This window comes from Felis catus, chromosome C2, assembly GCF_018350175.1.
Source record: "Felis catus isolate Fca126 chromosome C2, F.catus_Fca126_mat1.0, whole genome shotgun sequence".
Lineage (NCBI taxonomy): Eukaryota > Metazoa > Chordata > Mammalia > Carnivora > Felidae > Felis > Felis catus.
In genome coordinates, this window is record NC_058376.1 from 103,678,356 (window position 1) to 103,706,305 (window position 27,950).

At 37.0% G+C, this 27,950-nt stretch overlaps 1 non-coding gene and 1 pseudogene across 1 annotated transcript; one reads left to right on the forward strand and one right to left on the reverse strand.

Annotated features, from left to right (window-relative positions):
* Window positions 1-11,627: 11,627 nt before the first annotated feature.
* On the forward strand, window positions 11,628-11,759 carry LOC111556441. The gene has a single exon (XR_002735913.1). It is a non-coding gene; the product is annotated as a small nucleolar RNA SNORA72 (small nucleolar RNA).
* A 1,145-nt stretch (window positions 11,760-12,904) lies between these two features.
* Window positions 12,905-27,899, reverse strand: LOC101082683 (annotated as a pseudogene).
* Window positions 27,900-27,950: the final 51 nt, after the last annotated feature.

The following is a 27,950-nucleotide window of genomic DNA, read 5'->3' on the forward strand; positions in this document are numbered from 1 at the left end:
TATTATTAAATTTGGCTCAGGTCATGAATTCATGTTCATGAGTTCAAGCCCCACATTGAGTCCTGTGTCAGGCTCTGGGCTGATAACACAGAGCATGCTTGAAATTCTCTGTCTTCCTCTCTCTCTGCCCCTCCCCTGCTCACATGCTCTCTCTCTCAAAATAAATACATAAACATTTTTTTAAAAATGTTTTACAAACTTTTATAAAAGGACAAACTGGAATTGACTATGCAGGAAACCAATAAGGCATCAAATAAAAAGATCTTGCTTCCAAAGACTTTCTCTTCTCCTATTAAGCCCAAAAAAGACAGATTGCAGATCCTTCAAAGAGAACCAAACCCTGGCCTTGATCTGGTGTTGGCTTTAAACCTCTCCAGTGATTAACCTTGTTTCAAAGGTATTTTCCTAGCGATGCTCTGTTCTAGAATCTCTGCTGGTGTGTCTGCAAGCAGTGGGTATAAATAAATGGCAGTGACATGTAGAGTGTGCCATAGCACCTTCCAGTGCCAGAGCACCAAATGCTTTCTGTGGTCAGAAACAGGTAACTGTGGTATCTGTGTGGCAGAGGATTTTCTTGATCACTGACAGTGACTGCTCCAGTGGAGTGCGGATGGAAAGGGGCAGAGCAGGACCAGCCGTGTTGTGATGGCACTCAACATCAATAGGATGTCATCAGGGCCAAGACCTGGACCATCTCATGATTGGATCCCAATGACCTGGACCCAGGTACATGTTATGTAGGTTAGTTATGTGCCTGAAGGTGCCATATTGAATGGAGAGGCACCAAGAGTATGTGTGTCTGTAACCTAATCTCTTCTCTCCTTTAAAAAATTTGTTTAAACAAGTCATTTGGATGACCAGCTTCTTTGTTTTTAATTGAGGTATAACTGATATGTGGTATTACAATTACATTATTTTCAGGCATCCAACATAGTGATTTGACAATTATATATGTTACAAAATGCTCACCATGAAAAGTGTAATTACTAGCTGTCACCATACAACATTATTACAGTATTATTGACTATATACTGCTGTATTTTTCATCCCATGACTTATTTTATAACTGGAAGTTTGTACCTCCTAATCCCCTTCAACTATTTTGCGCATCCTCCCTGCCCCCTCCCTTCTGGCAACTATGAGTTTGTTCTCTGTACTCATGGATCTATTTCTGCTTTTGGTTTAATTTTTTAGATTCCATGTATGAGGGAAATCATCCAGTATTTGTCTTCGTCTTTGTCTGACCTATTTCACTTAGCATAACACATTCTAGATCCATCTACGTTGTTGCAAATGGCAAGATTTCATTCCTCTAATGGCTGAGTAATGTTCCATTCTGTATATATAGCACTTCTTCTTTTATCCATTTATCTATTGATGGACAGTTAAGTTGCTTCCAAATCTTGGGTATGATCAATCATGCTGCAATAAACATAGGGATGCACACATCTTTTCAACTTAGTGTTTTTATTTTCCTTGGTAAATACCCAGAAATAGAATAACTGGGTTGTATGGTACTTCTCTTTTTAATTTTTTTGAGGAAACTCCATATTTTCCACAGTGGCTGTACCAATTTGCATCACACCAACAGTGCAAGACAGTTCCTTTTTCTCCAGTCTCATCAACACTTGTTATTTCTTGTCGTTTTGATACTAGTCGCTCTGACAGGTGTCAGGTAGTATCTCACTGTCGTTTTGATTTGCATTTCCTTGATGATAAGTGATGTTGAACATCTTTTCATGTATGTTTGCCATCTGTATGTTTTTAGAAAAAAATCTGTTCAGGTCTTCTGCCCATTTTCTAATTGGATTATTTGTGGCAGGTTTTTGTGTGTGTTGAATTTTATGATTTCTTTATATATTTTAGATATTAACCCCTTATCAGAATTCTTCTCTCATTCAGTAGGTAGCCTTTTCCTTTTTTTGATGCTTTCCTTGATTGTGCAAAAGCTCTTGAGTTTGATGTAATCACAATGTTTATTTTTGCTTTTGTTTCCCTTGCCTGAGAAGACATGTCAAGAAAAATATTGTGAACACCAATGTCCAAGTGTTTACTCTCTATGTTCTCATTTAGGAGTATTATCATTTCCGGTCTTACATTTAGGTCTTTAATTCACTTGAGTTTATTTTTGTGTATGGTGTAAGAAAATGGTCCAGTTTCATATTGCATGCAGCTGTCCAGTTTTCCCAACACCATTTTTTGGAAAGATTATCTTTTTCTCATTGTATATTCTTGCTCCTTTGTTATAGATTAATTGATGCTATAAACATGGATTTATTTCTGGGCTCTCTATTCTGTTCCATTGATCTATGTGTCTATTTTTGTGCCAGTACCATACTGTTTTGATTCCTGTATATTTACAGTATACTTTGAAATCTAGAATTGTGATACTTCCAGCCTTCTTCTTCTTAAGATTGTTTTGGCTATTTGGGGTCTTTTGTGGTTACATACAAATTTTTAGGATTATTCTAGTTCTGTATAAAATACTGTTGGTATTTTGATAGGGATTGCACTGAATTTGTAGATTGCTGGGGCATATGGGTGGCTCAGTTGGTTGAGCATCCAACTCTTAATTTCAGTTCAGGTCATGATCCCAGGGTCATGGTACTTAGCCCCATGTTGGGCTCCATGCTGAGCCCATGTGTCTCTTTTTCTCTCTCTGCACCTCTCCCCTGCTTGCACTCTTTCTAGAAATAGAATAGAATAGAATTAGAATAGAATAGAATAGAATAGAATAGAATAGAATATTATAGAATTTGTAGATTGCTTTGGGTACTATGGGCATTTTAACAATATTAATTCTTCTAAGATGATACATATATTTCCATTTACTTGTATCATATTCAATTTTTTTCATCCCTGTCTTACACTTTTCATAATACAGGTCTTTCACTTTCTTGGTTAAATTTATTACTAGGTATTTATTCTTTTTGATACAATTGTAAATTAGATTAGTTTCTTAATTTCTCTCTCTGCTACTTTGTAATTAGTGCATAGAAATGCAACAGATTTCTGTATATTAATTTTGTATCTTACAACTTTACTGAATTCATTTACTATTCTAATATTATTTTTGGTGGAGACTTTGGGTTTCATATCATCTGCTAATAGTGACAGTTTTACTTCTTCCTTACCATTTGGATGATTTAATTCTTTTTATTGTTTGATTGCTGTAGCTAGGACTTGCAGTACTATGTTGAATGAAAGTGGTGAGAGTGGACATCCTTCTCTTGATCTTAGAAGAAAAGCTTTCAGATTTTCACCATTAAGTATGATGTTAGCTGTGGGTTTGTCATATATGGCTTTTATTATATTTTTTTTAAATTTTTTTTAACGTTTATTTATTTTTGAGACAGAGAGAGACAGAGTATGAACGGGGAAGGGGCAGAGAGAGAGGGAGACACAGAATCGGAAGCAGGCTCCAGGCTCTGAGCCATCAGCCCAGAGCCCGATGCAGGGCTCGAACCCACGGACCGCGAGATCGTGACCTGGCTGAAGTCGGACGCTTAACCGACTGCGCCACCCAGGCGCCCCGGCTTTTATTATATTAAGGTATGTACACCTACTTTGTGGAGAGCTTTTTACCATGAATAATATTGAATTTTATTAAATGGTTTTTCTGCATCTATTAAGATTGTATGGCTTTTTTATCCTTCATTTTGCTAATGTGGTGTATCACATGATTTGTGGATATTGAACCATCCTTGCATCCTTGGAATAAATCCCACTTGATTGTGGTGAATGATCCTCTTAATGTATTGTTGAATTCAGTTGCCAATATTTTGTTGAAGATTTTTGCATCTCTGTCCATCAGGGATGGATATATCTATCTATCTATCTACCTATCTATATAGATATAGATATAGATATAGATATAGATATAGATATAGATTTTTTTTTTTGGTAGTGTCTTTGTCTGGTTTTGGTATCAGGGTAATGGTGGGCTTATAGAATGAATTTATAAGCATTCCTTCCTTTTCTACTTTTTTTGGAATAGTTTGAGAAGGATAGATATTAACTCTTCTTTAAATGTTTGGTAGAGGGCGCTGGGTGGCTCAGTCAGTTAAGCATCTGACTTTGGCTCAGGTCATGATCTCACAGTTCACGAGTTTGAGCTCCACGTCAGGCTCTGGACTGGCAGCTCAAGGCCTGGAGTCTGCTTTGGATTCTGTCTGTCTCTCTCTTTCTCTCTGTCCCTCCCCCACTTGTGCTCTGTCTCTCTCTCTCAAAAATAAACATTAAAAACATTTGTTTAAATGTTTGGTAGAATTCACTTGTGAAGCCATATGGTCCTAGATTTTTTGTTGGGAGTTTTGTTTTGTTTGTTTATTTGTTTGTTTTACTGATTCAATTTCATTCCTGTTAGTCAGTTCAGATTATCTATTACTTCTGGATTCAGTCTCAGAAGATTGTATGTTTCCAAGAATTTATCAATTCTTGGCATATCAATTTATATTCCAATTTGTTGGCATATAATTTTTCATAGTAGTCTAATAATCCTTTCTTTGTATTGCTGTGGTGGCACTTGTAACTTCTTTCATTTTTTATTTTATTTATTTGAGTCCTTGCTTTTTTCTTCTTGATAAGTCTGGCTAAAGTATTATCTATTCATTTATCTTTTCAAAGAACAAGCTCTTAGTTTCATTGATCTTTTCTATTGTTGTTTTGTCTCTATTTTATTTATTCCCATTTTGATCTTTGTTGTTTCCTTCCTTCTACCAACTTTGGGCTTTGTTGTGATTTCTTTTTCCAGATCCTTTATGTGTAAGGTTAGATTGCTTATTTGAGATTTGTTTATTTGTTTGTTTCTTGAGGTAGGTCTGAATTACTATAAACTTCCCTCTTAAAATTGCTTTCACTGAGTCCCAAAGATGGTGACCTGTTGTTTCCATTTTCATTTGTCTCCAAGTATTTTTTTTTTTTTTAATTTCTTTGGTTTCTTTTTGGCCCATTGGTTGTTGAGTAGTATGCTGTTTAGACTCCATGCATTTGTATTCCTTCTAGTTTTTTTTTTCTTGTAATTGATTTCTGGTTTCAAGCTGTTGTGGTTGGAAAAGCTGCTTGATATGATTTCAACCTTCTTCAATTTATTGAGACTTGTTTCGTAGCCTAATATGTGATCTAACCTGGAAAATGTTTCATGTGCCTTGAAAAGAATATGTATTCTGCTGTTTGGTTGGAATGTTCAGTATTATTTATTGACTTCATCTGGTCTAATATGTTATTCAAAGCCACTCTTTCCTTATTGATTTCTTTGTCTAGATGATCTATCCATTGATGCAAGTAAGGTGTTAAAGTCCCCTACTATTATTGTATTATTATCATTTCTCCCTTTATGTCCATTAATATTTGCTTTATATATTTTGGTGATTCTATGTTGGGTGCATAGATATTTACAATTGTTATAACCTCTTGTTAGATCATTCCCTTTATCATTATGTAATGTCCTTTGTCTCTTGTTACAGTCTTTGTTTCGTCTATTTTGTCTGATATAAGTATTGCTATCCCAGTTTTTGTTTTTGCTTTTTTTTTTTTGCTTCCATTTGCATGGAATATCTTTTCCCATCCCTTTCACTTTCAGTCTGTATGTGTCTCTAGGTCTAAAGTGAGTCTCTTGTAAGCAGTGTATAGATAGGTCTTGTATTTTAACCAACTAAACTCACCCTATTTCTTTGGATAGGAACATTTAGTCAATTTATATTCAAGGTAATTAATAATAGGTATGAACTTGTTGCCATTTTGTTAATTGTTTTCTGGTTGTTTTTGTAGTTCTCTGTTCCTTTCTTCTTCTCTAACTCTCTGCCCTTGAGGTTTGATGACTTTCTTTAATGTTATGCTGGGATTCCTTTCTCTTGTTATGTGTATGTGCATGTATTATAGGTTTTTGGATTTTATTTACCAAGAGGTTCATATATAACATCCTATGTATATAGCAGTCTATATTAAGTTGATAGTTGCTTAAGTTCGAACACATTCTAAGAGCACTACATTTTTATTCCCCCTCCACATTTTATGTATTTGATGCCACATTTTACATCTTTATTTTGTGTATCTCGAGTAATTTTGGTAGATATAATTGATTTTACTACTTGTGTCTTTTAACCTTCATACTAGCATTATAAGTGATTGATCTACTACCCCTTTACAACCTAGATGTCTGTATCCTTCCCCAGGTTAGGAAGTTTTCAGCTATGACTTTTTTTTTTAATTTTTTTAACGTTTATTTATTATTGAGAGACAGAGAGAAACAGAGCATGAGCATGGGAGGGGCAGAGAGAGGAGGAGACACAGAATCTGAAGCAGGCTCCAAGCTCTGAGCTGTCAGCACAGAGTCCGTCGTGGGGCTCAAACCCCCAAATCACGAGATCATGACCTGAGCCGAAGTCAGACACTTAACCAACTGAGCCACCCAGGTGCCCCTTCAGCTATTACTTCTTAAAACAAGTTTTCTGCCCCCTTCTCTCTCTCTTCTCCTTCTAAGGCCCTTATAATGCACATGGTAGTATACTTGATGTCGTTTCATCCTAACTTATCCTCACTTTTTACTTCTTTTTTTCTTTTTGATGTTCAGAGTGGTTGCTTTCAACTTCCCTGTCTTCCAGAGTGCTGAACTATTCTTCTGCATCTTCAAATCTATTATTCGCTCTAGTGTGTTTTTCAGCTCAGTTATTATTTTCTTCAGTTCTGATAGGTTCTTTTTTAAATTTTTTTAAATCTCTTTGTTGAAGTTCTCACTGATTTCATTCACTCTTCTCTCATCTGTTGAGTATCTTTATGACCATTACTTTGAACTCTTAATCAGGTAGATTGCATTTCTCCATCTCCATTTAGCTCTTTTTCTGGGGGTTCATCTTGTTCTTTTATTTTGGAACATATTCCACTATCTCCTCATTTTGCCTCTCTGTTTTTGCATATTAGTTAAGTCACCTATATCTCCTGGTCTTGAAAGTAGTGGCCTGTATAGAAGTCCTGTGGTGGCCAGTAGTGCATTTCCTCTTGGTCACAGAACCTGGTGCTCCAGGGGGTCCTCTATGTGGGCTGTGTGAGCCCTCTTGTTGTGGGTGGGCTGAAACTGCTATGGACACACTGGTAGGTTGAACTGCCCCCAGCTTGGCTGTCAGCAATGACTGGCCAAGATTGATGTGGGCACACTGGTTGCAATGTCTTGCCCCAATCCCTGCATTGCCAGCTGAGAGGCCGGGCTGTGGCTACTGTAGGAGTGCTGGTTGATAGGGCTAGGTCCCCCTCTCCGTGGGTCAGGAGTCACTCTGGACAGGTGCCAATATCAGCTCCAACTCCCCACTGGGTGTGGCAGGTGGTAGTCACTCTGGGAAGACATTAGTCCCAAATGAGTATGCTTACTAGGTATGGCAATGTAGAAGGCACTTTGGACACCTGCCATAGCAGGCAAGTTGGGTGTGGTAGGTCTAAAGGGGAAAGCTGGGGTGGGGCAAGTGGTGTTGACAAGGTAAGTGGAGGATGTCAAACTGCCTCCCACAGGTGTTTGACTAGAAAGGCTGAAGGAAGACAAGAAAAATGGTGCCCACTAGCCCTTCCATTCCAAGAGAAAGCTCCTGCAGATCCCTGTCCCTCTGGCACATGTCCTAAAATTATTCAACAAATCTTTCACATATAACCCAGGTGATTTTCAAATTGCTACTTCTGTGCCAGATCTTGGAACAAGTGATACACTGCACTGGCTCTTTAAGAGCAGAGTTATAGCCATCGACTTCTCCCAGAGTTAAGCCCAGCTACTTTCCAAAGCTCCTGGAGTTAAGCCCTGCTGATTTTCAAAGACAGACATTATCATAGCTCATCTTCCTTGTGCAGGTCCCCAAGGCTGGAGGTGCCCAGTGTGGTACTTGACCCCTTTGCTCCTCTGTGCCTCTGATGTCCCTCCTACTTGTGGGTTGCCACACCAGGGGTTTGGTTGGCAACAGAATCTCTGCCTCTCCTACCCTTTTTGATGTAGTCTTCCTTTTAAGTCTTTAGCTGTGGATAGTCTGTTCTACCAGTTTTCAGGTCATTTTTAGAGTGAGTTGCATTACACGTAGCTGTTGCCTCAGTGTGTCTGTGGGAGGATGTGAATTCGGAGGCCTCCTACTCTGCCGTCTTCCCTGGCTCTCTTCCTAATCTACTCTGATAAGGGCATCAGTCATATTAGATTACAGCCCATCTTAATGACTCCATTTCAACTTAATTGCCACTTTAAAGTCCCCATCTCCAAATATAGTCACATTCTGAAGTACTAGGGGTTAGGACTTCAACATATGAACTTGTGGGTGGGGGGAACACAGTTCAGCCCATAGCACCATGGCAGGACAATACTGTATCTCCACCTGTTCCTCTCTGCATACACTTATGTTGTGACCTAAGCCTTTGGCTACATGCCCTTCACTGACAAAACTCAGAGCTCCATTCAGTTTGTTGCAATCTGTCACTAGTCTCTGAGTCCCCAGACACTGACCTTAACCACCAGTTTCCAGTTATTAAAGAAGTTGAATACACTGTAAATTTGGGGAGAAACAACTTATTAACAAAACAAACTTTTCCTAGAGAAGAACCAGATGGCTAAGGACAAATTCAAGCCCACTGATCTATTTATTGTATTTGGCCACATTGTTGTTGTTTTATGAAATCAAGAGATTTTATTTTTTTAAATCTGCAGTTTTGATTCTTTGAAAAATGCAGAGATATGGCAACTCAAGGCTGTGTAGCAATAGTTAGCTTGGACGTATTACCAGCTGCCATATTTATTTCTTTTTAAAATTTTTATTATTTATTTTAATATCATAATTAATTCTCATGTACCTGGTACATAACTAGCAATTATTAAAATGTTCCCAATTTCATTTCACCTATTTCTCTCCATGGTTTGCTTTTTGCTTAAATATTTTTAAAGCAAATCCCAGACATTTTAGTATGCCTTTGTAACTGAAAAAGATTTTTTTAACATAACCACTATGCCATTATTATATCTTTAAAAATAAGCAATAATTCCTTAATAATATTTAATATACAGTATATATTCATATTTTCTTATCTCAAAATTGTATTTTTTATAGTTTGTTCCAATTAAGATTCAAAATTACTAACCACATTTGATTGTTATATCTCTTAAAATCCTTTTAAAATATCATTTAATTGATAAAACTGGGTCATTTATCTTATAGAATGGCCCAGATTTAGAATTTGTCTGGTTGTTTCCTTGTGGCATCATTTGATTTGTTCTTCTGTCTTCCATATTTCCTATAAACTGGTAGTTTGGCCCAAAGCAGCACTATACAACCTCACTTTCCGCAGGAAGGCAAATTTTCTATGTCTATGCTGTCCAGCAGACTAGCCATGACTGCATGTGATGAGTAAGCCCTTGAAATAACTGAGGTACTGAATTTTCCAGCCTGCCATGTAGCTATCTGTGGCTATGAACTAACATTTAGTGGACAGAAGGAAGTGATGGACTCAACTTCTGGATCTCGCCTTTAAAGGGAAGGGAATCAGTTTTCACTCTCCCTTCTTCAGGCTTCTGCCTGACATGTGAATGTAGTGATGAGTATAAAACACTAATAAGCATGCAAACAATATTCTAGAGATGACAGAGCAATTAGAATAAACCTGGACCCCCAATATCATATCAACTCCAGACTGTTTATGTTTAAAATATTATGGGAGACTAAAACTTCTATCTTACTTAAGCCACTGTGAATTTGGAACTTACTACAAAGCCAACAGACTCACTAATACATATCCCATTTAACTTATTACAGAAGCCCACGGGGACAGGAAAAGGCTCTTAATAACCATGTGCACAGGAGTACTGTTTCTATGGATGTCAGTCATCCTTTTCCCTCACCTGCTAGGTGTGTCTTCAATTATCTAATAGGCGAAGTACCAATAGGTTTTGCAGGGATGGCATATGCATGAGCTCAATAAGGAATCTTCCCTTACAGAGGCCAGCCCTGCCAATGTTGAGTACCTAATTTTCTAGCAGGGTAGCAAATCCTAGCACTAGGATGGTACCATTCCTCTAGGGTCCTGACAGCTAGCTACCTGTTGCCAGGCTGATTTTATTTGACCCCTTTCGTCATGTAGACCATACCAAGAATAAATGCTTAAATTTGCATTTGAATAGGCTTTCCCTATCCATCATTCTTCTGCCAGGACTAACATCTGTTTACTTACTGAACATCCTATACCAATATGCTTTCTCAGTCAATATTGCCTCTAAACAAAAATTTGCTTTATTTATTTATTTTAATGTGTATTTATTTTTGAAGGAGAGAGAGACAGAGCATGAGCAGGGGAGGGGCAAAGAGAGAGGGAGACACAGAATCTGAAGCAGGCTGCAGGCTCTGAGCTGTCACCACAGAGCCCAACGCAGGGCTCGAAGTCACGAGCTGTGAGATCATGACCTGAGCCGAAGTTGGATGTTTAACCGAATGAGCCAGCCAGGCACCCCTACACAAAAATTTATTTAATGACGAAAAAATGTAAAGGAGTAATATAATGCTCCTGCTGTTCTTATCACGTACTCTGGCCTTAAAGAACAGAACTGTAGAGGGGTACCTGGATGGCTCAGTTGGTTGAGGATCCAACTCTTGGTTTCAGCTCAGGTCATGATCCCAGGATTGTGGGATTGAATCCTGTGTCAAGCTCTGCACTGAGTGTGGAGCCTGCTTGAGATTCTCTCTCTCACCAAAAAGAAAAAAGAAAAAGAAAACAAAAGAAAAAAAAGAAAAAGAACAGAACAGTAGAATGGTAAAGAAGGGAAATCATTAACACCAAACTAAGGCTGCATAACCATTTGTGAAAATGAGAACAAGACCTGTACTATATTTCCTTGACTAGGCAACTGGCCATCAGAATAATATTTACATCTCCCAGTTTTCCTTGCAACTGTCTATGGTTCTGAACTAAGATTTAACGGATAGAGGAAGCGATAGATTCAACTTCTGGGTCATGCCTCTAAAGGGAAGGTAATAGCTTTCACTTCTCCTTCTTCAGACTTCAGGCTTCTGCCTGGCATGCAAAAGTAGTACCAGAAGATTAAATATTTGCCCCTTCCCCTTATTTTTTTAAGAATTAGCATAATTTAAACAAGATCCCTAATCTCTTTCCTCTTCCTTTTCCCCTAAGGGAAAAGTTAGTTGCTTTTCCCCTAAGTTGCTTATAGCAGTAGCCTTCAAACCTCTTTGCGAGAATTCTTCAAAAGAATTTTTAAAAAACATTGTTGTACAATTTTAGGTAACCTAAAATTTTTCAGCATGAGCTTAAGGGGTTAAAATTTGTGGCAATTATATATATTGACATTTTTAAATAAAATACATCATTCTTTTAAGTAAATTCACTACAAACTCAACAGTATAGTAATTTGAAAGCTACTAACATCCATTTAAAAATATATGAACAACCTCTCCCTATTTTTTAATTCCAGTGTAGTTAACATACAGTATTATAGTAAGTTTCAGGTGTACAATATAGTGATTCAACAATTCTATACATTATTCAGTGCTCATCACAGTAAGTGCACTCTTACTCTCCTTCACCTATTTTACCCAACCCCACCCCCACTGCCCATCTGGTAGCCATCAGTTTTGAACAAGCTCTTTTTCAAAAGTCAAAAGTTTCTGCAAATATTTTCGCTGTTGTGATTTTGCAATAATTCTTGCAGGCTAAACATTTGCTATATTAAGACCGTGCATGTGTCCCCAGACCTAGTTATTTCCCTAAGTCTGGTTTTATCAATGCTGGTGATAAACCAAGTCTGACTCATAAAATGAAACTTATGTAGGAGATGTCTCTGACTCTAGGTATTTGATCATCCTTGAAAATGAAAGCAAAGCAAGAGTAATAACTTTTGAAGATAACCACTGCTAATTTGATTACCGGTTGCCATTAAATGAATTATAAAACTAAAAAGTAATTAAAAAAATAAAAGTCAGGGGCGCCTGGGTGGCGCAGTCGGTTAAGCGTCCGACTTCAGCTTAGGTCACGATCTTGCAGTCCGTGAGTTCCAGCCCCGCGTCAGGCTCTGGGCTGATGGCTCAGAGCCTGGAGCCTGCTTCCGATTCTGTGTCTCCTTCTCTCTCTGCCCCTCCCCCCTTCATGCTCTGTCTCTCTCTGTCTCAAAAATAAATAAACGTTAAAAAAAAATTTTTTTTAAATAAAATAAAATAAAAGTCAAAAGTTTTAGATCATTATTTTTCTCCTTGAATTCATATTTGCATTCAACTTCCTTCACAAAATTTTATCCTCACATATTATATGTTTATGCTTGAGTGTCATATATTGACCATCATTTTCCTACTCTGTGTCACGAAACCACATATATATATTGAAATTAATGTTTTTAGATTCTCTGGAATACAAGACTCTAAGGTTAAAAAAATGTCTCCTAGAATGACTCAACCTTACAATTGTTAAATAAACACAATGACCAAAACAACATACAAAAATATTTTGATGAAAAATAATAAATATAAAAATAAAAGGTTTATTAGACATTCATCTCTTATTGAATTAGAGATTTTTAAACTATATAGCTATGGATTTATAGATGAAAAATACTCATTAGTAGAAGGAGAAAGGGCACAGCATCAATTATATTCAAATTTTTAAATCTCTATAGATTTTATTTCTGAGAAGTGCTATTCCTATTAATGAGTAGACAGGAATAGAATGAGTTTTGTTCTAGTGCTATCATTTCGTTCTTTGAATTCCTCCTGAGTTTTTATTGTTTTTAATTTTAATTATTTTAATATTTATTTATTTTGAGAGACAGAAAGAGAGAGAGAGAGAGCACAAGCACAAGTAGAAGAGGGGCAGAGAGAAAAGGAGAGAGAATCTCAAGCAGGCTCTGCACGGTCAGTGCAGAGCAGGATGTGGGGCTCGATCTCATGATCCGAGCTGAAATCAAGTGTCTAATGCTTAACCAACTGAGTTACCCAGGTGCCCCCTCCCGAGTTATTTTTTAAAAATCACATGGTATCTATCATGAAAAATAATTTTAAGAATCCAATAGCTGACAATACTGACAATTAGGTCCTCCTTCAACATTACTGCAAGCAAAGAATTACAGACCACTTGAGTTGCAAAGGACTTTTTAAACCCAATCATTAAAGTTACTCACTTTCTCATTTCTGGAAACTACACTTAAAATCTTAACCCATACTTACTAAATGACTATTAAGTATTCCTGTTTCTTTAAGAAATACCTTAGTTTTCAAGCTCTAATTGGACAGAAATGGTTCCCCATAAAACTGGAAATTTCACATTATGGTTTTTTACTATTAACTAAGAACTATATTAATACAAAACTGCAATATTTGATAGTCTGAAAGTGCCTTAAAAAGGTAACAGATATACGAAGAAATGGATACTGATATGACATTATATGCATGGATACTAGAATACACCTAGATTTCTCTTTATATACATACATAGTTTCATTTCCCTTTTTTTTCTAAGCAATCTCCACTCCCAAAGTGGGGCTCGAACTCCCGACCCCAAGATCAAGAGTCACATATTCTACAGACTGAGCCATCCAGGCACCCCACATGCAACTGTATTTAATGTCTGAAAATGATAGTTGGTAAGCATACATTTGACAGAATTAGAACAGCAAATCATCATTTGCAAAACAAGGAACTAATCTTGGTTGAATACAATATTTAACTTGGGGCATTACATCCTGATTCCATTTGGATAACACTTATCATAAACGCAGTTCCTAAGAGTACATTTTAATCTATTTTGTAAACATTAACAAATTTAATCTATTTTGTGCAAATTAACAACCAAATAAAAGAAAAATGTTGGGTTACTAGCAAAGCAGATCTAAAGAAAGCAATTTCAGCGAATGCTGTTAAATGCATTACTCCTAAAAATTCATAACACATTCCTGTTAGTTAATATATATCTAATTAGTACCTTTTAGGAATAAATAAATGAATGGAGAAGTGGTTCATGAGTGACAGCCAGCAGACTTCACTTTAAGGAAAAATAAATACAGATATAGAGTAAACAATACTATTGTTAAATGTTAATGAAAATGATTCTTTTACCAGTCTGAATAAGTGTTTAACAAAAGATAAAATACATATTCATCCCCAATTCATTTTATGAACCCCATCAAAATTTTACCAGTCTAGAGACTCAATAATTTAAGATCTCCATCTTGACACATACAACTTCTATAACTGGTATAGAGGTCACAGACTTAGAATGTTCTACAGGATTTTGTCTTACAATTTCCCAGTTTACTCTTAGTGAGGAGACAAAGGCAGATGTGTATTATTATGGGTTCACCATTCTTTTTCTCTTGACATTAGTATGTTTTGTTTTATATTTTCTCTGAAGATATCAACTAAAATCTTTTCGGTAATTTCTAAAGTTTCTAGTTCTTCACAGAAATGTTACATTCGTATTTCAGGGTTTCCTCCCAGACATTTCCAAGGTTATTGGCTCACCACAATATGGACATTCACCAAAAATGATGTTAAAACTCTGTCTACTAGTCAGTAGTCCTCTTAACCACTCATAGAAGAAAATTTGAAGCTGTCCACATTGGGAATTATGACACACTTGATTAGGAATGGCACTATCAAGTTGATAAGCAGAACAGATCTCACAATCCATAGAAAAATCAGATTTTTCCAGGACACCATGAGCTGGAAAATCTATTTCTAAAACATTTTTCAAATTTTGTAACAATTTTCTGGATTCCACAAATGTATGTTTCCACATAGCTTAATTCCCAGAGATTTTACCATATGGTCAGCTCCAAGAAAGCAGCACTCAGGAAGTGCAGTAGGATGCTTCATGTCTACTTCTATATTTATTGAAGCATTATTCCTTAATGCAACTCTGCATGCTGTCGTAGTCCATGTAGACTCTTCTGGCTCAAATCCCCAAGTCTTCTCACTGATTTCATCCATAACACCCCAGAATGCCTTCAGTGATTCTGACACTGACAAAAAACTGACTTTGAATGTTTATTAAGGAGCTCTGTGGTGTCCAAGAAACATAAAATAAAACACCTACTCATCCTCAATATCTGTTCCTTTGCTTTGAAGATATAATATTGATCCAATTCTTAGAAGTAAAAATGAAATTTTTTGCTTCCTTTTTCTTGAATATTTGAAAAACATGCCACTGAGACATACACAAAGGCACAAGTGCATGAAATTAACCACCAAGCTTACCAAGAGTGGTATAAATGCAGAGAGCTTGCTTCTAAGCACATGGATATTTCTCGAACTGGTCTTGTCATATCTTGAGTGTACAAGTTAGACAGGGAAAAGAACCTTGTCATGGGTTTGTCACCCAGGAGAAAGGTGCCAGAGCCCCCGAATTTCCTGCTAATGGTCAAGGGACTCTCTCACAGAAAAATAATTCTTTTTAAAAGAGTCAGGGGATAAAAGGGACTAAGTCATTGAATAAAAATTGCCATTTCTCCTGTTTCTAATACTCCGTTTCTAAAAAAAAATTTTTTTAATGTTTTACTTTTGAGAGAGAGAGAGAGAGAGAGAGAGAGAGAGAGAGAGAGAAAGCTGCAGAGGGGCACAGAGAGAGGGAGACACAGAATCCAAAGCAGGCTCCAGGCTCCAAGCTGTCAGCACAGAGCCTGACACAGGGCTCAAACTCATGAACCGTGAGATCATGACCTGAGCTGAAGTCGGACGCTTAACTGAGCCACCCAGGCGCCCCATCTAATACTGTTTCTAATATTCTGTTTCTAATGTCATGTTTCACTCTCCACTGAAAAACACATGAGATAGCAAAAGACACAAAGCTTTCCTGTGGGTTATAAAGGTACCTTGATTAAAGAAAGCTTCTCTAACACCAATGACAATAGCCAAATTATGGAAAGAGCCCAAATGTCCATCAACTGATGAATGGATAAAGATGTGGTTTATATATTCAATGGAATACTACTTGGCAATGAGAAAGAATGAAATCTTGCCATTTGCAACAATATGGATGGAATTGGAGAGTATTATGATAAGTGAAATAAGTCAGAGAAAGACAGATATCATATGTTTTCACTCATGTGGAATTTAAGAAACTTAACAGAAGACAATGGGGGAAGGAAAGGGGAAAAAATAGTTTCAGAGAGGGAGGCAAACCCATAAGAGACTCTTAAATACAGACAGCAAACTGAGGGTTGATGGGGAGGGCAGGGAAGAGGGGAAAATGGGTGATGGGCATTGAGGAGGGCACTTTTTGGGATGAGCACTGGGTGTTGTATGGAAGCGATGAATCTTAAGAATCTACTCCCAAAGCCAAGAGCACACTGTATACACTGTATGTTAGCTAACTTGACAATATATTTAAAAAATAAAAATAAAAATATAAAATAAAATAAAATAAAATAAAATAAAATAAAATAAAATAAAATATAAAATAGCATAGCTTGTAGTTTGGTCCTTCTGAGGTTTTACCACCTGGTAGATGAAACATAGTAATAAGATCTGTGATGGGGGAAAGGTATAGTTGTAAAGTAAGGAAAGTCTACTGTAAAGGAGGAGACAGGAAAGTTGGGAGAGGCAAGAGTCCTCTAACTCAAACACATCTTAGGCAAACCAATTACAAGAAAGACTCCATATTGAAGCTGAGTCTCCGGACATTGATGCTCTCAGAACTTTTCATGCTGGAGTGAGTACCCCTAGGAAGGTTTTATGTATCTCTAAATGTACTTGCACCCCAGCTTAAAAACCACCATTATTTAGCATGTGTTAGTGATGATTAAAATTTTCCAGCTAATTCATGGGCTGTAGAGTATCTAAGGGTATCTGACAGAACTGGAAGAGTAGGCATACTCTAGGAAATCCTTGGCTTACAGGTATATGGTCCTATGGTATTACCGCTAGATCAATAAAGGGACACAAATTTATATCATTTTCTATTGGGAAGGGGTGGCTGCAATTTTGGGTGGGGGAACTGCATCATTCAGAGATAGGAGAGCTTCAGATGTATGAAATGGGTTGATGGGCATAGTGGAGAAGACAGTTTTCAAAGTACTGTTCAGCTTACAATACCTTATGTTTCTTTGGAAACTTCCCTTGATACACAAGGTTCAGTACTCATCAATCATATCTATAATACACAAACGTGTGCCCCCAAGAATAGATAATCAATTCTGGGATTGATACCCAGCCTAAACTGAGCCAATTAAATCTTCCCAGGAATTTGAAATTTTGGACAAAAGCCACTCAGAATGTGAATTGTTAGACCTAAGTCACCTTAATGGCAAAATGCTTTAAAAAATATCTATTTCTTGAAGCTTCCTGATTTCTGACATTCCAGAGGTTAAGGTTTTCAGTAGTTCCTTATAATTCATGCAATAATATAGCATTCCTCTTAGTACCATTTTTAAAATTTAGGTAGTGCTACATAAATAAGTAGATCAATGAAACAGAATGGAATCCAGAAATAGATACAAATATGTATGAGAATTTAAAGTATTATAAAGGTAGCATTCTAGACATTAGTAGAGAAAAGAACTGTTCAATAAATGGTGTAGAGATAACCTCATTCCTTTTACCAAGATAAATTTAAGATAGGTCAAATACCTCAATGAAAAAAAAATTCATTAATTATGTCAGGAGGATTTTCCTGGTTTGTTTTCTTCCAAGATTTCATTCAAGATATGATTTGGGAGGCTGCCTTTTGGGGAGTTATACAAATTTTGCAACTGAATTCATGCCGAGTTTAGATCTGGGGCCATGGATAGTTGATTGAAATTCATAGGCTATTGCTCTGATTTAGAAATTTGTTGGTAATGTGCTTCCATATTTTTTTTATGTGTATGGTTATCATTTACTTACTATCCTCTCTATTCTCCACCCCCCCCCCCCCAATCCATAGCTAGCTCCAGACCATTTGGAAGTTAAAACTTTTTAAATCTATTCTTTGCTAGTGAGTTTGCTCCTTTTTCTAGTTGAAGATTCTTAGGAGAACACAGTAAGGTGCTCTGCTTTTACTGCAGCCACCAAATATTTAAAACAACTTCAGTCTGGGGCATAGAAGCATCTGGCCTTTTCAAGCTCCAAAATAGAGTGGTCATAACTTGGATTGCAGGCCACAATAGAAGGACCTTCCTGTATTTCCAGACTGAGTCACATTCAAGTTTGGTTACTGTTACTAATTTGGGGGTAGGGGGACAAACTACTTTATAGGTGGTGCTGCATTTTTTCCAGGCACAAAATATCTGTTTGTCTGTCTTTTTGTGATGGTGGCAGCCACTGATGCTCAATGCTTAGATTCAATAATTCATTACGGATGGCCAAAAAAATGTTGATATTCAAATTCTATTCTTTCTTCTTCAGCTATCTGATGGACTTCTTCCATAAAGAGAAAATTCACATCATCTACTATTTGATTACCTAGTGTTACAGTTTATACAGGAAAGGCAGGAAAAATGCTTGGTTGTTTTCTCTTATTTATCAATTTTCAAAATAAAGAGTTGATTTCCAAGCATCCTTCAGTGATGACCAATTAATTTTTTGGATCAGGGTGAAATCATGGATTTAAATATATTTGGTGTGTTTTGTTCTTATTGTTCTTAGTGATACCCAAGTTATTCCATCTCTAGTCAGTAGGAGCCAGTGACAATACCATCAATGTGATGACTGGAGAGAGGTACAAAATCTCATATGCTCTCCACATTCTCATGCCACTTCTTTTTACAATCGTACTATATCTCCATTGTCAGAGCATTCAGCCATTACATACTACATTCTCTGCCTTATATCTCTCACTTAGTCTTAGTTCCGCGTAGAAGTTAAATGCTTATCAAGTCATTTTATCAATGTCACTTTAAGTATTTTACTTATTTTAATCCCCTTCTCCAGTAGACTCATCAAGAATACTATTCCCTGAGTTCTTATGCTGATGACAGCGTGTATGGATATAAAATTCTTGCCTCATATTTTCCTGCTTTGAGTATCTTAAATATATTACTTACTTTTCTTTAAGAATAAAGTGTTGATGTTGAAAAATGTAAAGACAATATTCCTTTCTTCCCTATATAAATGACTTGGGCTATTTCTCTAAGTACCTAAAGGAATTTTTATTTCTTTCCCCTTAAAGTCCAATAATTTCACTAGACTGTATCTCAGTGATGGTCATTCTGGGTCAGCTTTATCAAATAAACTGAGTGCCCTCTCAATATTTCATTTTAATTCTCATTTCAGTTTCTCAAATTACAGATTTCAGGGTTTTTTTCTTTGTCAAGATTTTCCTCAGATATTACTAATTATGTTGACCTTCTCTGCCTGTCTCACTGTTTATATTTTTTAAGTTTATTTTATTTTGAGAGAGAGAAAGAGCTGGCATGCACGAGTGGGGAAGGGGCAGGGAGACAGGGACAGAGAGAATCCCAAGCAGGCTCTGCACTGCCAGCCCAGAGCCTAAAGGAGGGCTCAATCCCATGAACCCATGAGATCATGACCTGAAGTCAAGAGTCAGACGCTTAACTGACTGAGCCACCCAGGTGCACTGTCTTATTGGTTTTTGACTCCTTTTCACCTCTCTCTCTTTGTGATTTTTAAAAATTTCCCTTCGTTTCATCTTCCATTGAGGCATTATTTTGTATTCTTTTTCTAGTTTTGATTTTGTTTCAGTTCTCCATTTCTATCTTAACACGTGAAGGTAATAAAAGTGGTATTTTATTAACAGATGTTTGTTCTATAAACTCAAATTTATGATACTTACCTAGTATGCAGACAATAAAAACAAAGGTGAACATAAAATTAGCAAACATAAAATTTTTAAACAGGGAGCTATGGCAAACAGCAGCAGTGTATCAACCTTATCACCCAGTTTATTTCTGTATTTTGTTTTAGTTACAAAGTATTAAGAAAACTTTGGTTAACAAAGATTGGTTTAAAAAGGCACCATTTGCAACAGTTCCCAATTTGCTTTACAATCTCAAGATATTCTTTAATTAAATAGAAGATATACCTTTAATTATAATTTTTAAAGTTTATTTATTTTGAGAGAGAGACAGTGCAAGTGGGGGAGGGGCAGACAGAGAGACAGAGAGAGAGGAATCCCAAGCAGGTTCCATGCTGTCAGCAAAGAGCCCCAAGCAGGAACCAAACTCATGAAGCCAGGAGATCAAGACCTGAGCCAAAACCAAGAGTCAGACACTCAACCGACTGAGCCACCCAGGCACCCCAATGAGAGGATATTAAATAGAGGATACAGAAGAAGCTGTATAATAAGGTCTACACAAAAATGCATTAATTTGATAGTAAATAATAATACATCTTGATAATCTCTAGTTTTTTGATATTAGGCATTGTGTAATATTGTTTTCAGCACATAATTTTTAAAGCTTAGATTAAAATTTAACTAAAGTATAATTGATATCCAATGTTGTATTAGTTTCAGGTGTACAACATAATTATTAGACAATTCTATATATTATGTAATTCTCACCACAATAACTGTAATTAACCATTTGTCACCAGTTATTATAATATTATTGACTATACTCCCTATGCTATACTTTTCATTCCTTGTTTATTTATAACTGGAAGTTTGTACCTCTTAATACACTTCACCTATTTTGCCCTCTCTCTGCCTCCTACAGCTATTACCAATTTTTCTCTGTATTCGAGTCTGTTTGTTTTGGTTTTTTGTTTGTTCATTTGTTTTGTTGTTTTTGTTGTTGTTTTAGATGCCACATATAAGTGAAATCATGTGGTATTTGTCTTTCTCTGACTTATTTTACTCAGCATAATATGTGCTAGGTCCTTCCATATGGTTGCAAATGGCAAGATTTTATTCTTTTTTATGGCTGAGTAATATTCCATTGTATACACATACCACATCCTTATCCATTCATCTATTGATGGATACTTGTTTCCAAATCTTTTGTATCTGGCTATTGTAAATGATGTGTCAATAAACGTATGAATGCATATACTTTTTTGAACTAGTATTTTGTTTTCTTTAGGTAAATACCAAGCTGTGGAATAATTGGGTTATATGGTACTTCTCTTTTTAATTTTTTTGAGGAAAATCCATACTCTTTTCCACAGTGACTGCACCAATTTACATTCCCACCAACAGTGTGCACAAGGGTTCTTTTTTCTCTACATCCTTACCAACACTTGTTAGTCCTTGTCTTTTTGACATTAGTCATCTGACTGGTTTGAAGTAATATCTCATTGTGGTTTAATTTGCATTTCCACGATGATTAGTGATGTTGAGCACTTTGTCGTGTCTGTTTACCATTTGTATGTCTTCTTTGGAAAAATGTCTATTCAGGCCCTCTGCCCATTTTTTAACCAGATTTTTTTAATGTTAAGTTGCACAAGTTTTTTGTATAGTTTGGATATTAACCCCTTATTGGATAGATAATTTGCAAATATGCCCTCCCATTAAGTAGGCTGCCTTTTCATTTTGTTCATTTCTTAATGATTTTAATTCTTTTCTGAGATCCATCACGTCAAATAAAACTTATTTATTCTTTCATTTGTTATATCATTTGCTTTGTATTCTAGCTTGATTTGAGATATTATAGTTTTTAATCTGCTTTATGAGAATGTCCTTTGGGCAAGTTTTCATCATCTATAGGAATATTATTCTCCATTTCCTGAATTTTCATAGAATTTTATCTCCCTTTTCTGTTTCTTAATTTGTATGTCTAAGTAGTTTTCCTAAACTTTTAAAAAATAATGTTGTTTTGGATAACTTTTTAGAGTTTAACTTTCTATCTAAACCTTGATGATAAGTTTATATTAGAACATTATACCTCTACAGTTCTCTTGTTTCAATGTTTTTTCTAAAGAAAAATTGGCAAGAATATGGCATGCTTACATTTTGAAATTTGATTGTTCCTTTCTACCTCCATCGCACTATTAAGCTGAATGTTCTTTTACTTTGACCTTTGCTGCCTGTGTCCTGCTAAATTTGGATTCTATCCCCAGATGTTTCTCGTCTTTGAAGAGTTTTGTCCCTGAAGGGAGTTTTACTTAGAGAATGTATATGGACCATATCATCCTAGCCGTTGCAGATTTTCTTGAAACCCTTTACACTCCCCTCACAGAGAGACATGTAATATTGATTCTATCAAGGAAAGAAGAAAGAAAGATTAAGATACTAAACATGTAAATATAAGATTAAAAAAAAAGAAGAAAGGGGTGCCTGGGTGGCTCAGCCAGTTAAGTGTCCGACTTCAACTCAGGTCATGATCTCACAGTTTGTGAGTTTGAGCCTCTCATTGTGTTCTCTGCTATCAGCGTAGAGCCTGCTTCAGATCCACTGTCTCCCTCTCTTTCTGTCCCTCCTCTGTTCTCTCTCTCTCAAAAATAAATATATAAAAAAAAGTGAGAAAAATTCTCTGAGTAAAGTCCTTGTGTGGTTATTACAACAGCCATCTAACAAAAACAATTAAGAAATAAGAGAAATTCCCCAAAGTTTCATGTGGAAACACCGTACTGGTTAACACTTCTAAGTAACAGAAACCACCTCTAGCTGAAATTTAAACAAGATAATTTATCATAAAAACGCAGAGCTGATTCAAATGGTCCAAGAGTAGGAAGCAGCCAAGCCAGGAAGTCTTTCTTCCTCCACCCCCACCTCCACCCCTTAGCTTTCAAGTCAGCTTCAATCTCTGCATCTCCTTTTTTCCTCCTCTCTTACTACACACTGGTTTAGTCTACTTCCTGCTTCACAAGGCGGAAAGTGTCCGTTGATACCTGAGTTTCCAACTCCCCTGTTCCCAAAATAAGCCTAGAATTTCTAGTCTACATTCCAAAGGCCATCAGAGAGACTCTGATTGACCCAGCTTTGATTCAAGACTATGGCCAAGAGAGTTGGGGGGGGGGGGGGAAGGGCAAGTTGGTAGAATAGAAGTGTCTCCACTGTGATCAAATGTTGGCATGGATTGAGCCTGAGGATAAGACAGAAGAGGGGCAGGGCAAATGAAAAGAAGAGTCACTTCCTGGAAACTAGGGGGCCAAACAGACAAAGCAGGTATGAAATCCATGTTTCTATTGTCATCAACATTAGCCATGTATATTTCACACATGACATCTACCTATAAAAAGTCAGGACTAAGAAAACCTGGTTCAAAAACTAGAAGAATGAATAAGAACTAGGAGATCTCTTTTCCTCCACTTCAACATACTTTCTGAAACAAAATCAAGACTGTGAGACATACAGGGGTGTCTGGATGGCTCAGTCGGTGAAGCATCCCACTTTGGCTCAGGTCATGATCTCGCAGTTTGGGAGTTCGAGCCCCACATCGGATTCTCTGCAGTTAGCACAGAGCCTGCTTTGAATCCTCTGTCCCCCCTTCTCTCTCTGCCTCTCTCTCTCAAAAGCAAATAAATGTTAAAAAAAAAAAAAAAAAAGACAGTGTATGTCTATACAGTTACTCCCTGGGAGGTTATGAGCAATAAAAACAACATAAAACAAAAACCCAAACTGAATTCTGAGTTTTAAAAAGGATATGCTTGCTGAGCACTGTTTTGCTACTTTTTGAGAAGCAAATTTAGATTTTTCAGTAAACTGAAAGTGATAGTACTATGAGCCTCTGAACTACTTTGTTTAAATGAAGATGGAGAGGTTAGCTACTTAACTTAATGTAAGCAAAATAGACCAAGTAAAATACATATTGTGGAAGTAAATACTTTTAAAACTTGGCTATGAGCCCCACTTGAGAAATATCAGCTATTTGAAATAATTTTGAAATAGTGAGAAAGTTTGAATCCACAAAAGAATACAAATTTCAGATCCTAGAAAATATATACTGTCAGCTGTCACTGAGTTTATTTATTGTTTTACTACTTTTTCATTTTTAAGATGAACAGAAAAATAAATCTTCTCAGCCTTTGGAAAGCAAATAATTTGAAGATAAATATCTCAATTCTTCTGTCATACTCTTGATAAAGTCTTCTTAGGAAAGATGGATACTTCTCATAAATATATATGGTACATAATTTTTTTAAAACAAATTTGAAGTTTAAAATACATACATGAATTAACACTGTATAAAATACAGTTACACGGTTAGACCTGAGGTGGGCTTCCGTCGTAGGAGAATCTCTCCAGATAATGAATTGTGTTTTCTCATTTTTGGTGAGGAAAGCTAGCGTTTGCTTCACCATTTTCAAACCCAAAGAACCTTCCTGCAAATGTACCATGATGGTAAGGGATACTGATAACAGGGAAGGCTGTGCACCTGTGGGGGCAGGGGGTATGTGGGAAGCCTCTGTACTTTCCTTTCCGTTTTGCTGCTAACCTAAAACCGCTCTAAAAAATAAAGTCTTAAAAGAAAATCGTCATGATCTTTAAAATATCCTTTGTGGGGCGCCTGGGTGGCTCAGTCGGTTGAGCAGCCGGCTTCGGCTCAGGTCATGATCTCGCGGTCCGTGAGTTCCAGCCCCGCGTCGGGCTCTGTGCTGACAGCTCAGAGCCTGGAGCCTGTTTCGGGTTCTGTGTCTCCCTCTCTCTGACCCTCCCCCATTCATGCTCTGTCTCTCTCTGTCTCAAAAATAAATAAACATTAAAAAAAAAAAAACACGTTAAAATATCCTTTGAGTTTTCTCTCTTAGATATGTAGGTGCCAGTATCTAGTGTCCCTGATTGGTTGACTAAATTGTAAAGAAGGGGCAGATGTCTGGTAGGCCCACCAAGACTAACATCCAAATTTGCATCTGTACAACAAGCAGTGACAATTAAGCCATGCCTGCCGCCTGGCTAATCACAGTCATAAGACACTAGCAATTGTTAAATGCATCTCAGGTTCAGAGATGTTAAAATGCTAAATTAAAAAAAAAAATGCAGCTTAGAAGCAACATAATTATTTCAGATGCCTCTCTGATGAGAGAAGTCATTTGAGCTGAAGGCACTGAGCCATGCAAAAATCTGGGAGAACAGCATCTAGGCAAAGGGAACAGCAGGCACAAATGTCCGGGGGTAGGATGAACTTGGGTGTATTTAACAGAAGGAAAGAAGGACAGCATGACTAGGATAAAACAAGCCATGAACAAAGAGTACTGAGTCCAGTATCGAGGCTGGTTTCAAACAGGGCAAAATGAGATGCTGTCCAAGGGTGAACACCACATATTGGATATGCGTCTACATGCAATTATTATGTCCTACATCTAAATATTGCTGAGGCAGCTACTTAACCAAAAACCTTTACTGAAGCTGAATATCACTGGATTTTGTTAAGGTTATTAATAATTAGGCTTTACAAAAGTCTCAGGGAGGCCCAAGCAGCTCAGGACTGAGACCACTCACCCGCTGGATTTGGACTTGGCTAGATAAATATCACTTAGAATCATCATTGTGGTACAGATTTATCCTAATTCTCTGCACATATTTCTGCTGAATAGAAGTCAGAATTTGGGACCCCCTTGAAGTCGAGGACTCAAACAAATGACCCTGACCACTGGGTCTGCCACATGAGTTTTGCAGATAGTTCATAGGCACCTGAGAGGATAATGTAGTACTATAATCCAGCCAAGTCCCACTAAACCTAGCTGTGAGTCCTGGGGTGGGGCTGGGCTGTGTCCACCAAAGGGGGCTTTTTTTTTCTAATTTGCACATAGTCCCCATATGGGCTAGCTTTGGCCTACCCCAACTCCCCCCTCACCTTTCTGGATTTTGTAACTATTACAAACAACTAATACAAACAAACTATTTGCTTGTATAACACTTTCCAATTTTCACAGGGCTTTAATCTTATTCTCTTGTCACACAAGGCAATCTTCTTATCCCGATTTATAGAGAAGTGAACAAAGGATCAGCAAGACCATTTGGCTGGTCCAAGGTTTTCCCCTGAAGAGTGGCAGAATTGACTCTAAGTCACAGGTCTTCAGCTGGGGTCTCACTCTATATCCTGCTGCCTCAAGCGTGATGATGGTGGGGAGGACCATAGTGCTGGCTGAACTGATGCTCCTGGCTTAGAATGCTGCAGGGGCCTTTCTAATCATGGAAAATGCTTCTCCATCCTTTTATTTTTCACACTCACTTTTCTGCTGGGCCAGCATTTCTCTCTCTTCTTCTCCTTGCCTTTGAAAATAGAACAGCTGCTATGACTGTGGTGATTTTATTTTAAAAGACAATCACCAATTTTTTCACTTCTCATGAATTTTATATTCTTCTCACAATTTGTTCATGATAGAGAAGATAAATGTGTTAAGGAAAGCAGCATAAAGATGACTTAATAGATTCAGATGTTCTTCTCTGAATAACTTGTCCTGGTATGTATAATTGTGGTACCATCATGGAGCACATCAGGCCACAGCGTCTTCCCAATGGGTGTCAATCTCTTCAGGAAACCCCCTGCCCAGATCATGCTCATCTTTCCATGCCAGGCCTCCTTTTGGTGGAGATCTCAAAAGCCAAGGTTTGAATTCTTTCCAACTCATCCTAGAATCACTTCCTATGTCAGAGTTTGAGGAAACATCCATAACCAGCTTTTCTTAGGTTGTGAGTTCTCCCTTTTGCAGAAGGCAGGAACTCTCTCACTTTACTTTTCTTCCAAATTTTTTAATTCCAGAAGTCAGAATAATATTAAAACAGTTGCTTCTGATGCATATGGAAATGGAAACAGGTGAGTGAGAAACTTTTTACCTGCTGACTACAAAGACAGAATAAAGACAGTGAAGTGAATTTTGAATACAGTTGAATTTATTTAATTTGACCATCCATTAAGCTAAGGTTGCCTCTGTGTCTTTATGTTAAAACAGCCTGTTTTTTTAAACGATGATGATAACAGGTAGAAAGTTTTTTTTTATTTTGTTGTGCCTTTTTAACAATGTCCTTATTTGGCAAAATATGGTCACAAAGCTTTAAGAATGGAAGCTATTGTCCTAAGGTCTGTGATACAGAATGAACAAATTCTCACTGTGGAAGATACTTCCATTTTCCTCTCCTATGTGTTTCACCCTATGGCTAGACTGGCTCAGCAATTCTCAATCTATAATGGAAGCAACCTTCTCTTCCAAAAGTTACATGCAATTATTCTGAAAATAGAAACCATAAAGAACTTACATATCTATTACAAAGGAAATGGTTAAATATACCATAGAACTAGGGATATCATCCAGCAGTTAAAAGAATGAGGCTATTGTAAATGTATGACAGTTAAAGCTCTCCCTAACCAAGTATTTTATGAAAGGAGTGTATTCATTATCTAGTGTATTAGTTGGAATCTCCAGAGAAATGGAATCAATAAATGTATATCCCCTAAATCTATTTACCTACATATCTATCTATCTCCCTCCCTCTCTCTCTCTCTCCATATATATCTATATCTATATCTATATCTATATCTATAGATATAGATATATATATAAACGATTTATCATAAGGAATAGGTTCATGCAATTATGGAGGCTAAGAAGTCCGACATCTGCAAGTGGTAAACTTATGAAAAAATATTGTTTTCAAAATCACTGGGATTTCAGAATTATTGATAGGAGATTGTGGATCTATATAAGGGAAAGACAGAACCAATGAGTAATGGGTACACACTCCATTAATTAATTGATTTGTATAGAACTGATGCCCTTAGGAAAATATTTGTGTGTCTTTGCTAACTGGGGACATCGTCCTTATCACCCCTTTGTCCTATAGGGGAGAGGCAGCATTTTGCTCCTTACCACTGTCTCCTGGCTGGGACAAGCCCTTCCCTTAAACCCCCGCCAGAGCTGAGATAGGTTGGCAGGGGAGTTTAGCAGACGTGGTCATTTCTTACTGCTCTTAGAAGTGGCTTCTCTCAAAGATGCCACCACCAATGGAACCTTGCCTTGACTACCTCCCTGTTTGGCTCCCATCTATCTTGATGTCTCACAGTCCACATCATACTTCCAGCAAGGACTGAAAAGGAGATAAAAGTTCTTCCTCTCTAGTTCCTGTCCATCCTCCATCCCTAAATTTTGCACCCCAATAATTTACAACTACTAGTCACGTGGATGATT